General features: G+C 41.8%; 1 pseudogene; it reads left to right on the top strand.

Moving 5' to 3' along the window:
- The first annotated feature begins 7526 nt into the window (after positions 1-7526).
- On the top strand, positions 7527-7872 carry LOC137776470 (peptidyl-prolyl cis-trans isomerase A pseudogene; annotated as a pseudogene).
- Positions 7873-14835: the final 6963 nt, after the last annotated feature.

The following is a 14835-nucleotide window of genomic DNA, read 5'->3' as shown; positions in this document are numbered from 1 at the left end:
CTTCTGATGGGCGTAAGGAAGTCACATTACTTCTACAACATTCCAAAATCATGGGCTATTCCAAAAACATATTCACTATCAGTTATAAATGTTGGCAGTTTTGCCCTTGGCTGAAGTACAAGCCCATGTAAGAGCATATAATTCAGCCTGTTGGAGAACTTATCTCCAAGTTCTAGAATGATTCAACGATGTCAAAAGGAGTAGAAATAACATACCCAGCACAATATTTGCCATTGTCACCTTTTAAATTAGAACCATCAGTAAACCATAAGAAGTCAGCATTACCCAATGGAGTTTCCTGCAGATCTTCGAAAGGAGTCAGGTGATCTGTCAGTGTTAAGGAGTCATGAGGGACTTTGTCAGTGATGGAGGGGAGACGAGTATCCAGGTTAAGGTTATGACAATGTAAAAGAGTCATGGAAGAAACAGTTAACAAGGGACTTCATAGTAGGTGAGGCATGTGACTGAGAAATATTGAGTGTGATGAGAATTCAGGAGGGCTTCTACTGTATGAGGTACAAAAGCAATTAAAGGGGATCCCACAGTGATGTCCTTGGTGGCCTTCACCAAAAGGGCAGTGGCTGTAATGACTCTAAGGCAAGGGGGTTATTATCCCCATGCCACAGGGTCCAGCTGCTGGCTGTAGTACTCTACGGGTCAGTGGTGGTCCTGTGTTTGGGGGTGAGTACCCCAAGGACCGTCCCTTCCTTTTCATGTACAAAAAGGAAGAAAGGAATTCAGAATTGGGATGCCCAAGGGTGGATTCATCAAACTCTCCTTTAAGGCCTTGATGACTATGTTGTCTGATTCTTCCCATGAACTTGGGTTCAGGGTTGTTATAACTGAGTAAAACACAGAGGTCTGACCATAAGAGAGACACTTGGAATCCAATTTCAGCAATAGCCAACTAGCCCAAGAAAACTTCGGAGTTGGTTCTTAGTTTTGGGTTTGGGGAAACTCAGGACACCATGAAACCTATCTAGATCGAGGTGTAGTCCTTATCCTGATAGCAGATGCCCTGGATATTGAACCTGGGTCTGGGCAAGCTGCAATTTTCCTTGGCCATCCTAAGTCCCTTTAAGGCTAAAAGCTTTAGCAAGTGGGTGCTGTCTTCCTGTGAGGAGGCCCGAGAAAAAGAGCAAATAAGCAAATCATCCACCTATTACAACAAAGTAGAACCTCTAGGGAACTTTATATCAAACAGATTAGCCTTCAGGATCTGCAAAAAATAAGGATTCTCAGTAAAACCCTGAAGCATTACCGTCCAGATGAATTGTTTTTCTTCCCAAGTGAAGGCAAAAACGTATTGCTAGCTTCGTCAACTGAAATACTAAAGAATGCACTGCATAAATTGATTACAGTAAAGAATTTGCTTCTGGTGGGAATGGATGTGAGTAATGTATGAGGGTTAGAAACAGCAGGTTGTTGGGGAGATAGCAAGGTTTTTTATTGCTGGGAGGTCCTAGACAAACCTCTACCCTCACCCTTTAGGTTTTCTCACCAGTAAAACAGGAGTGTTACAAGGATTAATACTAGGGATGATGAGGACTTAAGCCTTGTGATCTTCTATTATGGGCTTTATGCCTTGAAGGGATTCTTTACTTACAGGATGTTGATTAATTCTGGGAAGAGGTTTTGAGGGATCTATTTGAATCTTGATGGGAGTTGTGCTGTGAATTTTTCCAATATCATTTGGAGATTTTGCCCATAAAGAGGGTGGTAGCTGATTCAATAGGGACAAATGATCGGTGTTTCCAGATCTACTCTAGTACTGTTAGAGATGGAACAAATAAAATATGTCAGAGTCAGGTTGGCTGCTTTGATGACTTATCTCCAAGTTCTAGAATGATTCCCCCTTTTGGGAGAAAGCAATTCCAGCGTAATCCTTCTCTAGGAAGTCTTGCCCTAACAAATGGGGCAGAGGAACTAAGGAGAAAGGGTTGTGTATCTCTCAAAGAGCCTAAACAAAAGAGAATACGTTCAGAGACAGGAACCTCTCGAGGTTCATTAGAGACCCCCACAATTTGAACAGGGGTTGCTTTATAGTAGTGGGGTTGAGGACCAAGAGTGTGGCTCTGGTGTCAGTTAGGACCGGAAGAGATTCATTCCCAATATGGAGAAATGTCTCTCCAAGCCAGTTAAGAGGGAGGATTGGGAAGAACCCCTACAGTTCCTTTGAGTCTTGTCATTGAGAATTGGGAGGACAGTGGAAAGGCTGATTAGAGCGCTGAAGGTACCTGAAGCATTTGAATTTTTAACAATCTCTTTTCCATTGTCCTGGTTCTTTGCAATAATAGCTGAAACTAGAAGGGTTTTGGTTTCATTTAGGGACCTTCATTTGGAGTTGAAGATTAAGAATTTTGGCAATCTCCCTTTTCATCTAGAGTGAGAGAGAGCTGCTTTGCCAGATTAACTGAATCTGGAGTGGACATAGTTTCCCATTCCATTCTGGTCCTTTTTACTAGAAGGGAAAGGTCCCAGTTCAGCCCATTAATAAACAGAGTTAAAAGCTACCCAGGTGGCATCAACATTTGAAGGAAAACCTGAATTTTCTTTAAAAACAATCCGAAGTCAATTGTGAAGTCATGAACAGGTTCGTCAGATTTTTGTGTACAAGCCTGAATTTTGTTCCAATCAACAGGCTTTGGAAAAGCCCTGGAAATCGCTCAGTGAAGTCGACTAGCGAGTGCTCAAGCCTGATCATGTATGAGTTAGTGGGCTGGTCTCCCAGTTGTAATTCTAGAGACATTCAGGATTTCCCCAGTGAGCTGTTTTCATCCAATGTTGGGCCTGACCTTCACTGAGAAACGTATGAACTAGCAGATGTAAGTCAGAGAAACGAGGCTGGTAAGTTTGAATGACTCTATTAAATCCCTCAGAAAATCTGGAGAATCCTTAGTTACTTTGCCTAAATCTTTGACTATGGCTCACAGTTCAGCTTTAGTCCAGGGAATATAAGAAAGTAAGGGTTTAGCCTCTGGATCCTCAGAAGGCTTAATTTTAAAGGAACAGATTCTGATAAATTCAGAGGAAAAGGGAGTGGGGAGAGTTTCAGGGGAAAAGGGAAATTTGACAAGAAAATTCATATTGGGGAGGACAGGGGGGTGGAGAGGAGGTGTAGGTGGCATAGAAGGGAAGGAAGAAGATGGTGCCAGAGGCAGAGTCTGAGACACAAAAGCTGGGGAAGAAGAGCCTGAGGCTTGAGAAGCCATTTTATCTTTCTTTGTTTGCCTCAGTTAATCTTTTTTTTTTAAATTTTAATTAATTTATTTATTTTTGGCTGCATTGGGTCTTCATTGCTGTGCGCGGGCTTTCTCTAGTTGCGGTGAGCGGGGGCTACACTTTGATGCAGTGCGCGGGCTTCTCATTGCAGTGGCTTCTCTTGTTGTGCAGCACGGGCTCTAGGTGCGTGGGCTTCAGTAGTTGTGGCACGTGGGCTCAGTAGTTGTGGCTCGCGGGCTCTAGAGCTCAGGCTCAGTAGTTGTGGTGCACGGGCTTAGTTGCTCCGTGGCATGTGGGATCTTCCTGGACCAGGGCTCGAACCCGTGTCCCCTGCATTGGCAGGTGGATTCTTAACCACTGCGCCACCAGGGAAGCCCCTGCCTCAGTTAATCTTGAAATCTTATTTTTTAGAGAGGCAAATGTTCCTAAGAACATTTAGAAGCCTCAAAATACCAATCGAATTAGGTGCTGCATTCAGTTTTGGAAATTTTAGAGTTAAGTAAGTTTGGGGATTTCAAAAGTTCCCCGTAATGGCCATTGACATTCTAAATTGTCTTTAGTTAGGTCGGTCTGTTTAGTTAGAAAGGCACATAAGGAAGGACGGTGGTTTTCAAACATAAAACTGGCCGAGGTCCCTGTAGAGAATACAAATGTGAATATGAAAATATTTAGATAACTGGGATCCCATTTCTCAGAAGTTTTTCTCTAGAGTAAGGGAATAATTTTCAAATAGACTTACTGTTCAAATAGCTCAAATGACCTAATACCAGCCAGTTCTAAGGGACAATCTGGTCCCCAAGGAGCCAGACTAAAATCTTAACAGGGCAATTCCAATAGAACAGCCCCTATTTCTGATGGAATTGGGCTGAAGACAGAACCGGCACAGCTCCAGTGAAACAGTCTCTGTTCCTGACGGTATGGACTGAAGTCTAGCCAGTTCCAATGCAGTCTGACTTCACAATCATGCCAAAGTGCCAAACGAGTACTTGCATACAGAACAAGGCCTTAACCAGTAAGGATGAGACTTTAAATAGATGCTGACTAAGACCTGAGAGCTTCAAAAAGCAAAGAAGGCAGAAGTTGGGATCCTGGAGAAAGACTTACCCGCAAATCCCAGATTCGGCAAGAAAAGCAATGAGCAAAAACAGGTTCACTGTGAGCACTGCACCTGTCTGCTCAGCAGTCTTGGAGTCATTGGGGGTCTTCTCTGGTCCCTGTACAGGCCACCAAAATGCTGACCTAAAACAAATAGACTTCCAGTTATTTCTCTAACAAAAATGGATATTTTTGGGCTCAACGAAGAATTGCAATTTGGGGTCTGCAATCATGGCAAGCCACATGCAAGTCCCCTACATCAAGGAGAAGACAACTCTTTTAAAGAGGGGCAAAGGAAGTTGGGAGGGCTACCGTAAACAAAAAGTCCATTGGAGGAATTGAGATTTCGAAGTATAGTGGCTTTCCGTTGGCTGAGTTGTGACAACCTCTTATCAGCTGAGCTCTTGCCAGGCCAGAAGAGGAAGCCTTTCTTCTCCTGTTGGGCTCTGCTTTCACTGTAGGGCAAGAGAGCGCCCCCTTCTGACCTCCCAACTCTATATTAATTGAGGTTCCTGTTTATTAATTTTTTATACTCAAAGTCCAAAAAACTCTGAGAATGAAATCCATTTGGTGGCAAAACTGCCCTATCCTGACCTAATCTGACTGCACAACCATGATTGAACAGATGGAAGGCTATGCAAGCTCCTTAGCACTTAGTGTGGTTAGCAATATACTTTGTGGCAGAAGTTTTTTTTTTTGGCTGCACTGGGTCTTCGTTGCTATGCGCAGGCTTTCTCTAGTTGTGGCGAGTGAGGGCTACTCTTCCTTGCGGTGTGCAGGCTTCTCATTGTGGTGGCTTCTCTTGTTGCGGAGCACAGGCTCTAGGCATGTGGGCTTGAGCAGTTGTGGCTCACGGGCTCTAGAGCGCAGGCTCAGTAGTTGTGGCACATGAGCTTAGTTGCTCTGCAGCACGTGGGATCTTCCTGGACCAGGGCTCCAACCCGTGTCCCCTGCACTGGCAGGCGGATTCTTTTTCTGGTTTTGTTTTTTGTTTTTTTTGAGTTTTGAGTATTTATTATATTTGATTTTAATAAAATAAATTTAATTTTAAGTTTACATAATTTAATTTTTAAATAATGGCTGAGTTTCAACAATCAGTTGTCAAAATTCCTGTAAATTTTGGGAATTCCCTGGTGGTCCAGTGATTAGAACTCCGAGCTCTCACTGCAGAGGGCCTGGGTTCAATCCCTGGTCGGGGAACTAAAATCCCACAAGCTGTGTGGCACTGCCAAAAAAAAAAAAAAAATTTCCTGAAAATTTGACAATGAGCCCTCGTGGGCCAATATGAACCAGCTCCAGCACTGCACTGTTCACCATCCTGCCTTAATGAACAGGACCAGGATTTTATCTGCTTTATTGGCAGGCAGATTCTTAACCGCTGAGCCACCAGGGAACCCCTGTGGCAGAAGTTTTAATGTGTTTGATTATGAGACATCGCTACAGTTCCTTCTGGGAGCGTTTTACATTTGTTGGGTTTTCACTGTATTCCTTTTCAAAATCTGAAACATTCTGAATCCTGAAACACAGCTGTTTTCAAAGAAGAGATTGTGGGTTTGTTATTTGCACACAATTCCTAGCCTTGACATCTGCAAATATCAACATTTATCAATACTTTAGGAATTGAATCTTTATCTCAGTTTTACCAAGAAGTCTTTGCTTCTGTCCAATATACTTTTCAAAATTCTGGTTATCTGCTTCTATAGCTGCTCAAGGAGTGGCTGCTCAAGGTCACGGTCTTCTCATGTCTGTGCTTCCTCTTTATTCTATTTCCAAGTCTAATTATATTTTTTGTGGGGAAGAGTCACTCCTGTCGGGGTCTGCGTTATAAATAGGGTTTCCCTTTACACGGGTCCTGGATGTGTCCCTGTAATGCCATTGACCGAGTCTCCTGGAGTAACATCTCAGAGGTTTACCCTTCATGTTCACTATGTTGTCAATTTCCCAAATAGGGATTCCATTAAAAATGTAAATATTGACAATTGTAAGGGAGGAGGATCTGGAGTTCTGGCTTGAAAGAGAGTGTTAGTGCTTCAAATAAAACATTGCATCATTGGTGACTTCGTTTAACATTGGAATTCATTAAAAACATGTTTCTAATTAAATAATTACCAAGCTGAGGCCATGCTGGTTAACTCTGCCTACTCTATTTTGCATATTAGTTTAGTTGCTGTGATGATACACATTGCTCAGTTTTGGCAGGATATTATTACATTGTTTTCTGTAATTAAACTGTCATGCAATATTGATTAAAAGTACCATGCAATGTTAGCTCTCTAAATTTTTCTCCGTTTTGAAATAATTTTAGAAAGGAACCTTTGATCCAAATATTTGCCCAGTAAATATTATTGGCAGCCTATTATGTGACAGGCCCTCCCATTGGGAGCTGCAAAGGTGAACGAGTCGCAGTTTCCTGTTTTTAAGATACTCATATGCTGATCAGAGGAAGAGATGTTAGAAACACATACGATTCATACTAAAATTGGGCTTTGTTGCGTAAGATACACAACCCTATAGGGCAGGGAAGGTGGTATCTGCATTTGACCGTTGGGTTTGCCCCGTGTAGAGATCAGTCGTGGAGTTTCATTCAGAATCAAAATCAGTGTCTCTTTTGCTTCTATTCACATCTAACCTTTTCAATTAGCAGACAGTGTGCTAATTGCAAGATCACTCAGGATTCTAGTCCCAGCTCTGCCACTAACTTTCTGACTGATAGGGGCCCCATCAGAGTCACGGGCTTGTTAAAAATGCATATCCAGTGACTATAGTAGATAACACTGTATCGTATAATTGAAATTTGCTATGAAAGTAGAACTTAAATATTTTCACCACACACACACACACAGGTAAATATGTGAGGTGATTGATAGATGTTTAACTCCACGGGGGTATCATTTTACAGTACATACATATACCAAATTATATCTTACAATTTAATTGCCAGTTATACTTCAGTAAAGCTGAAAAAAAAAAAAAAAGCACATCCAGGCTTTTTTGCAGACGCCACCACCCCGGAACCTCCCGCGCTGCCCAACCACGGTCAACCCTACCGTGTTCTCTGACATCGCTGTCGGCAGCGAGCCCTGGGGCTGCGTCTCCTTCAAGCTGTTTGCAGACAAAGTTTCCAAAGGCAGCAGAAAACTTTCGTGCTCTGAGCACTGGGGAGAAAGGCTTTGGTTATAAAGTTTCCTGCTTTCACAGAACAATTCCGGGATTTATGTGCCAGGGTGGTGACTTCACACGCCATAATGGCACTGGTGGCAATTCCATCTATGGGGAGAAATTTGATGATGAGAATTTCCTCCTGAAGCATACGGGTCCTGGCATCTTGTCCATGGCACATGCTGGCCCCAACACAAACGGTTCCCAGTTTTTCATCTGCACTGCCGAGACTGAGTGGTTGGATGGCAAGCATGTGGTCTTTGGCAAGGAGAAAGAGGGCATGAATATTGTGGAAGCCATGGAGCGCTTTGGGTCCAGGAATGACAAGACCAGCAAGAAGATCACCATTGCTGACTGTGGACAAATCTAACAATAAATTTGACTTGTGTTCTATCTTAACCACCAGAGAGCACCCCTTCATCCCCGTCTGCTCAAAATATCCTATAATCTTTGTGTTCTCATTGCACTTCTTTGGGTTCCATATTTTCCTAATCCCCCTCCAAGTTTAGCTGAATTGCAAAGTTAAGTTTACGGTTATGAAATAAAAACTAAACAACCAAAAAAAAAAAAAAAAAAAAAGCACATCCGTAAGTCCTACCCAGATCTACTGAATTAGAACTCAGGGGCAGGGCCTGGAATCTGCATTTTAAACAGGCACCACAGATCAACTATACTGCATTTAAAAAATAAAAATTTAAAATAAAATGAACAGGCACTGCAGGAGATTATTACACAGGCTGAAGTTTGAGAAACACTGGACTGCAGGGCTGTGTAAAGTCTCTTCCAGATCCACAAATTCGATGCAGTGGGGTTGCGATGCAGCTGCCATCCACGTCTTCCTGGAGCTACCACACCCTGCAGCTCCGCCCACATCTTCTTCTCTTCAGTTAACTCATCACAGAGAAGATTGAAGGAGAGAAGGGAAAGCAGCAGGAGTAGGCCCCATGGGAGCCTGAGCCACTGGCTGTGTTTGGACAGTTCGCTGTGCCTTTTGGACCTACTTGGGTCTGGTTACACATACACCAGGGGCTGGCAAACCACAGCCCATGGGCCAAATCCAGCCCGACCCCTGTTTTGTAGCTTGCATTCTTTGTGAACTAAGAATGGTTTTTACATTTTTAAATGGGAAAAAATCAAAATAAGAATAACATATCACACCCATAAAATTGTATGAAATTCAAATTTCAATGTCAATAAATTAAGTCTTCTTGGAACACAGCCACAGCTCATTCATGTACATTTTGTTTATGGCCACTAAATTTGCTCTGAGTGCCATGTGCCGAGGCTGGTCTCAGCTAATGGGGGGCTTCCATTTTCTTTGTTGGTGACTGACCGGGGGTAGGTATGTGACCAAGGAGAAATCAGAGATAGTCTTCTAGGGGCTCCAGGGAAACGTCCTCCTCCCTTATAAAGTGGTACAAAGAGATTTCCTTAAATCTTTGAACAATGTCATCCGAGGGCATCCTGCTTGGATTTTCTTCAGTTGCCGTCTTGCATGGGGAAAAGTCCATGAACAGTGGAGATATTTAGCTGGAACTCTGACACAGCTGGTATATATATATTTTTTCTCTCTTTGTCCTCTCTTGCCAACAACATCAAGAATGCTCCAAAGTTATTGCACTTTTCTGATTAAAAACATTCTGGGTAAAATGATTTCTGACTTGTGGTCTAGAAGGAGAGAAAGTATGCTGTGGATATCTTGCACTGCAAGAAAGACAGAGCTGGGTTATTATAGGTGTTGACATTTCCTATGAGCCCCACTTACAAAACTGAGATTAAGTAACTTGCCCAAGTTCACATAGCTGGTCAGCATGGATCTAAACCCAGCAGCCAAGCTCCAGCACCTGTGGTGTTGACCTCTGCACACCACTGCCCTCTCCTCAAGGTCTGGATGAGGCCGATGCTCTCTCTCACCTCCCACCTCCTTTTCAGGGTGGGTCTGATAATCAGGCATGGACAATCAGTGCGTTCCATTCTCATGGCCAGAGTCACTGGTTCAGGTGGGATATGTGACACAAGGTAGGCCAGGGAGTCTCAACCCCAAGGCTTTTCTGGAACTATTAGAAAAGAGAATCTGTGTCAGATGGAGTAGCCAAACCAACAGGTTTTACACCTGAAGCTGCTGTTGGCCATCATTCCACCACAGAGAGAGAGCCAACACAGGACTATGCAATCGAAGGAAGGAGACAGACAGCTCCTGCTGACACATGTGAGTCTGCATCTAGCCAGGCCTGACAGCCTTTTCTTTCTTTTCCTCCCTTCCTTCTTTCTTTCTCTTTCTTTCTTCCTTCCTTCCTTCCTTTCTTTCCTTCCTTCCTTCCTTTCTTCCTTCCTTCCTTTCTTTCTCTCTCTCTCCCTCCCTCCCTCCCTTTCTTCTCCCTTCCTTCCTTCCTTCCTTCCTTCCTCCTTTCCTTTCCCTTCCTTCCTTTCCTTTCTTTTCCTTCCTTTCCTTCCTTTCCTTTCCTTTCCTTTCCTTTCCTTTCCTTTCCTTTCCTTTCCTTTCCTTTCCTTCTTTTCCTTTCCTTTCCTTTCCTTTCTTTTCTTTACCCCCAAGATTTGCTTGCATCAGCTTGTATTTTTTCTTTCACAACCACAACCCATGGGTAATACAGGAACCATCAACATTCTTCAGCAGATGAAGACCTAAGCAAGTGCTGAGACCCTGGGGATACATAGCTGCATGAGAAGTGGACTCTGTCTTCACAAAACTAAACAAAGTGAACTGTGGATACAGTAGAGTGTGCCACGGGCCATGCTGTGGTGTGTATAGAGTGTGATGGGGAGAAGGGGTCCTCGATTAGATTGAGGATTTAGGAAAGGCTCCCAGAAGCCAAGTGGGAGGTAGAAAGAAGGACATTTTAGGCAGAGGGAATAACAATATAAAGGCAAAGAAGTGTCAGCTAGCATGTTATCCTTAATTCTGGAGAACATGAGTAGTTTGTTATGCGGCTGGTGCAAAGGGTGCCTTTTGAAATGTGTTGGCAGATAGGCCCAAGGGTAGGGAGACATCAGATCATGAAGGATCTTTATCTTTCAGATGGAAAATCATTTAAAGATTTAAGCGGGGAGAAAATGTGGTTAGGTTTGTTAGTAAGATGATCACCTTGGCTCTAGTGTGGAGGATAGATGGAGAATAGGCAATGTTCTCTCACTCATGAGACTGTGAACATCTCTCTTTAATTCTGTTTTTCACAGCAATCTGATTGCCAACATCTCGACAGAAGGGCCATAGTAAAAGTGAGAAATCAGTATCAATGTCGGAGAAAAAGCAAACCAAAGCAAACCAAAGAAAACAAGTATATCCTTTCAGCCCCCAGCAGGGCTACTATTTGAATACACAGCAATTAAATTTCGAATGAAAATCATTGCTACCAAAATCAGTCTTAGTATGAGTGTCGGAAACTCCTTTCTCCTTCTGTGAAAAGATTTTATTTCTTTTCACTAAAACTTAAAGAGGACTCAGGGGTTTATAGGATTCATTCAGGAGCAGTTCACTATAGGAATGTGTTAGTGGAATGGGCAGTGAAACGCCATCTTTTGATCCCAAGAAAGCCTGTCATTTGATTCCATTTACAGTGGGTAGCGCACATCAGTGGGCGGTGTAGCCCGGGGCTGTGACCTACTTTGCGGCTGATGTCTTCCACTGTGCCTGGGAGGGAGGTTATTTTTGTTTCCGCTCATCTCTTATACGCACACAGGAAACATAAGCATCTGATGCTCCCTGAAAACATCCCGATAGTTCTAGGGCAAAATGGGCTTCAAGGTTATTTAATTTATGCCTCTTAAATCCTGACAATTTTTTCCCCAAGTGAATTATATGCAGTATATAGAACTTTTAACCTTTTACTCATCTTTTCCTTACCATCGCTTTTTTTTTTTTTTTTTTTTTAAGAAAATATTCCAAGGCTTAAGTGGCTGATTATGAACTCCCAGCTTTTGTGCTCCTGGATATAATGTTTGTTTTGTTTTCCTGAAAGATTGCACTAAAATCCTCTTTTCTTGGTATGTGTATTCTTTTTTTTTTTTTTAAAGATTTATTTGATTGATTGCTTGATTGATTGCTATGTTGGGTCTTCGTTTCTGTGCTAGGGCTTTCTCTAGTTGCGGCGAGCGGGGGCCACTCTTCATTGCGGTGTGCGGGCCTCTCACTATCGCGGCCTCTCTTGTTGCGGAGCACAGGCTCCAGACGCGCAGGCTCAGTAGTTGTGGCTCACGGGCCTAGTTGCTCCGCGGCATGTGGGATCTTCCCAGACCAGGGCTCGAACCCGTGTCCCCTGCATTGGCAGGCAGATTCCCAACCACTGCGCCAGCAGGGAAGCCCCAATATGTGTATTCTAATTTGAAAAAAAATGATAATTTAAAAGAAGTTTCAGTAACATTTCATTAGGAAAACAACTGGGAGCGCATCTTCCTGGTACACTTGGAGGAGATTAGTGATGTAAGAAACACTTGTAGTGTCTCTACCTTTTAATATCCAGGGATTTGTTGGCTTTTAGTTATCCTTGGATTAGTCTGGTTTTAATTTTATCTCGCTTATTTAGAAGCTATTGCCATGCTTGTTTAAAAGGAAGTCTTCTCACATATTAGGCAGTCATTTTGTGGGAGTTTATTCAGACTAATTTTATGTTTTGATTATGTCTCTGAGTTCATCTAGCATCATGAGGCTTAGTTAACCTTCTGTCGGTACAATGGTGCCTGATATTTGTGAGCTGGGGAAAACCTTTTTCTTCCCATCAGAATCTGTAGTTCATGACAATAAACCTCACCCATGTATTCCTATAACAACACACCAAAATAACAGTATAGACCATAAGCAGTAAGGAACACCAGCTTTAGAATGACTCATCTGTACTCAAATCCTAACTCTACTACTACAAAGCTATATGATATCAAGGAAGTGACCCTTGGGATTTTCATCTGAAAAATTGTGTAATATTTACTGCAAGTGGTTGTTTTGAGTTATTAATGAAATAAAATGCCGAAGAAGTTACCTAATATGGCATCTACTAATGACAGGGTTTCAAGTCAGGAAACTATTGCTATAATTCCCTTTTCTTTTTATCTCACCTTTTGTATTTCTCCCAATATCTTTCTAGTTTGGAAATGGAGTCTAGCTAACATTTATAATGTTGATCCTATTTTGATATTTTGACTACTATTTCCTTTCAGATATCGAATTCTTCCTTTCTGGTCTTGATCTGTTATTTTGATTTTTCTCAAATGGTTTCACTGTCTGGATATAATAATCTTACTTTATTTTATCCATTTTATTTCCTCTACTCTTTGAGGTCTCTTTTTCTTCTTGACTGGTTATGCTGATAACTATGATCAAAGTTTCTATCTTTAGACACCAAATTTCATCCCATTTGCTGTCAGAGCCTCTCAGGGTGAATTTAGAGTCTACCAGCTGACATTTTCTTTCTTTTTTTTCCTTAGAAATATTTTTATTACAAGGGTTTTTTTTTGGGGGGGGATGCTGCTTTTTTAAAAAATTGAAATATTTCTAACCTGACATTTTTAATTGAAGGATGACTTAGACTTGCAATCTTTACTGCTTTTATTTTGTATTTAAAATTTTTTAATATTTTTCTATAAATGCTTTAAATTTTTTGAATTGTCCCTCATATTTAATATTATTCTTTTTCTCAAATATTTCCAATGTGTACAATGTGATGATATACATATACCTTGTGAAAGGATTCCCCACATCGAGTTAATGAGCACATCCATCACCATCATTTTACTTTTGCATTTTTGGTGAGAACATTTAAGTTCTATTCTTTTAGCAAATTTCAATTATGTAATACAGTATTATCCACTCTAGTCACCATGTTTTACATTAAATCCTCAGACCTTATTCATCTTATACTGAAAGCTTGTGTCCTTTTACCAAGCTGTCCCTCTTTGCCCGGCCCCCAGCTCCTGGCAACCACTCTTCTACTCTGTTTCTATGAGTTTGATTTTTTTTTTCTTTCCTTGCTTTTTTAGATTCCACATACAAGCGATACCATGCAGCGTTTGTCTTTGCCTGGCTTATTTCATCCAGCATAATGCCCTCCAGTTTCATCCATGTTGTTACGGTGTTTAAAGGACAACCACCATGTACACATTTCCTGGCATCTGAACATTGGAGCTCAGCCAGTGGGACCTAAAAGTCCCATCCCTCACGAGGCCAGTTTCTGAATGGTGACACATATAAAAGAAACACAAACTGGGCTCCAGTGTTTGGCTTTACCAAACATTTCTTGAGAATCTGGAAACTGGAATATATAATGCATTTTCATATAATTGAATTTAATTTTAATATAATTGTATTTAATTTAAATATAATTGTATTTAATTTAAATACTAATACTAGTATTTAGATAACTCTTCCACTCTCCACAGTAGCTCTCCTATCTACTCCCTCCCCTGTCTTTCTATTCTACACGCTGCTCTTTTTTTAAAAAAAAATTTATTCATTATTTATTTATTTATTTATTTATTTATTTATTTTTTGTCTGTGTGTGTCTTCGTTGCCGCGCACAGTCTTTCTCTAGTTGCGCCGAGCGGGGACAACTCTTAGTTGCGGTGCGCGGGCTTCTCATTGCGGTGGCTTCTCTTGTTGCGGAGCACAGGCTCTAGGCACGCGGGCTTCAGCAGTTGTGGCACGCAGGCTCAGTAGTTGTGGCTTGTGGGCTCTGGAGCGCAGGCTTAGTAGTTGTGATGCACGGGCTTAGTTGCTCCGCAGTACGTGGGATCTTCCCGGACCAGGGCTCGAACCCGTGTCCCCTGCATTGGCAGGCGGATTCTTAACCACTGCGCAGCCAGGGAAGCCCATACACGCTGCTCTTTGCCACCAAACTAGTTTTCTCCTCTTGACTCCCAGTCCCAGCTTCGTCAAGCTCTTCCTACTCTCTCTGTTCCCCAGATTTCTTCTCCATGGGTATCTCCAAGCTCTTTCTCATGTGGAACAATTTAGCTACTCTTAGATTCTCCATGTGTCTTTTCTACCTTGTTTACCCATTAATTATAACAAAGGCACATACTTAAAAGAAATTATTTTTACAATTGAGGTATGATTGACCTACAAAAAGCTGTTCTTATTTAATATATACGTCTTGATGAGCTTGCAGATAAGTGTAAACCTGTGAAACCATGACCATAACCAACGCCATAAACAAAACAGTCACCTCTAAAAGTTTCCTCCCTCCTTCTTTAACACATTTTTGTTATAAGTGTGTCAATGTGATTTACCTAAAACTGTAGCCTTCCTGCATCAACATGACTTAGTTGTTTGTTCGTGAAAACACTTGTTCAGAGCAAACCAATAAATAACTTCACTGTTTGCTTCAGGAAATTTCATAAACCAAGTTATTG

The sequence above is a fragment of the Eschrichtius robustus genome, chromosome 14, assembly GCF_028021215.1.
Source record: "Eschrichtius robustus isolate mEscRob2 chromosome 14, mEscRob2.pri, whole genome shotgun sequence".
Lineage (NCBI taxonomy): Eukaryota > Metazoa > Chordata > Mammalia > Artiodactyla > Eschrichtiidae > Eschrichtius > Eschrichtius robustus.
This window is presented reverse-complemented; position numbering and strand designations above follow the sequence as displayed.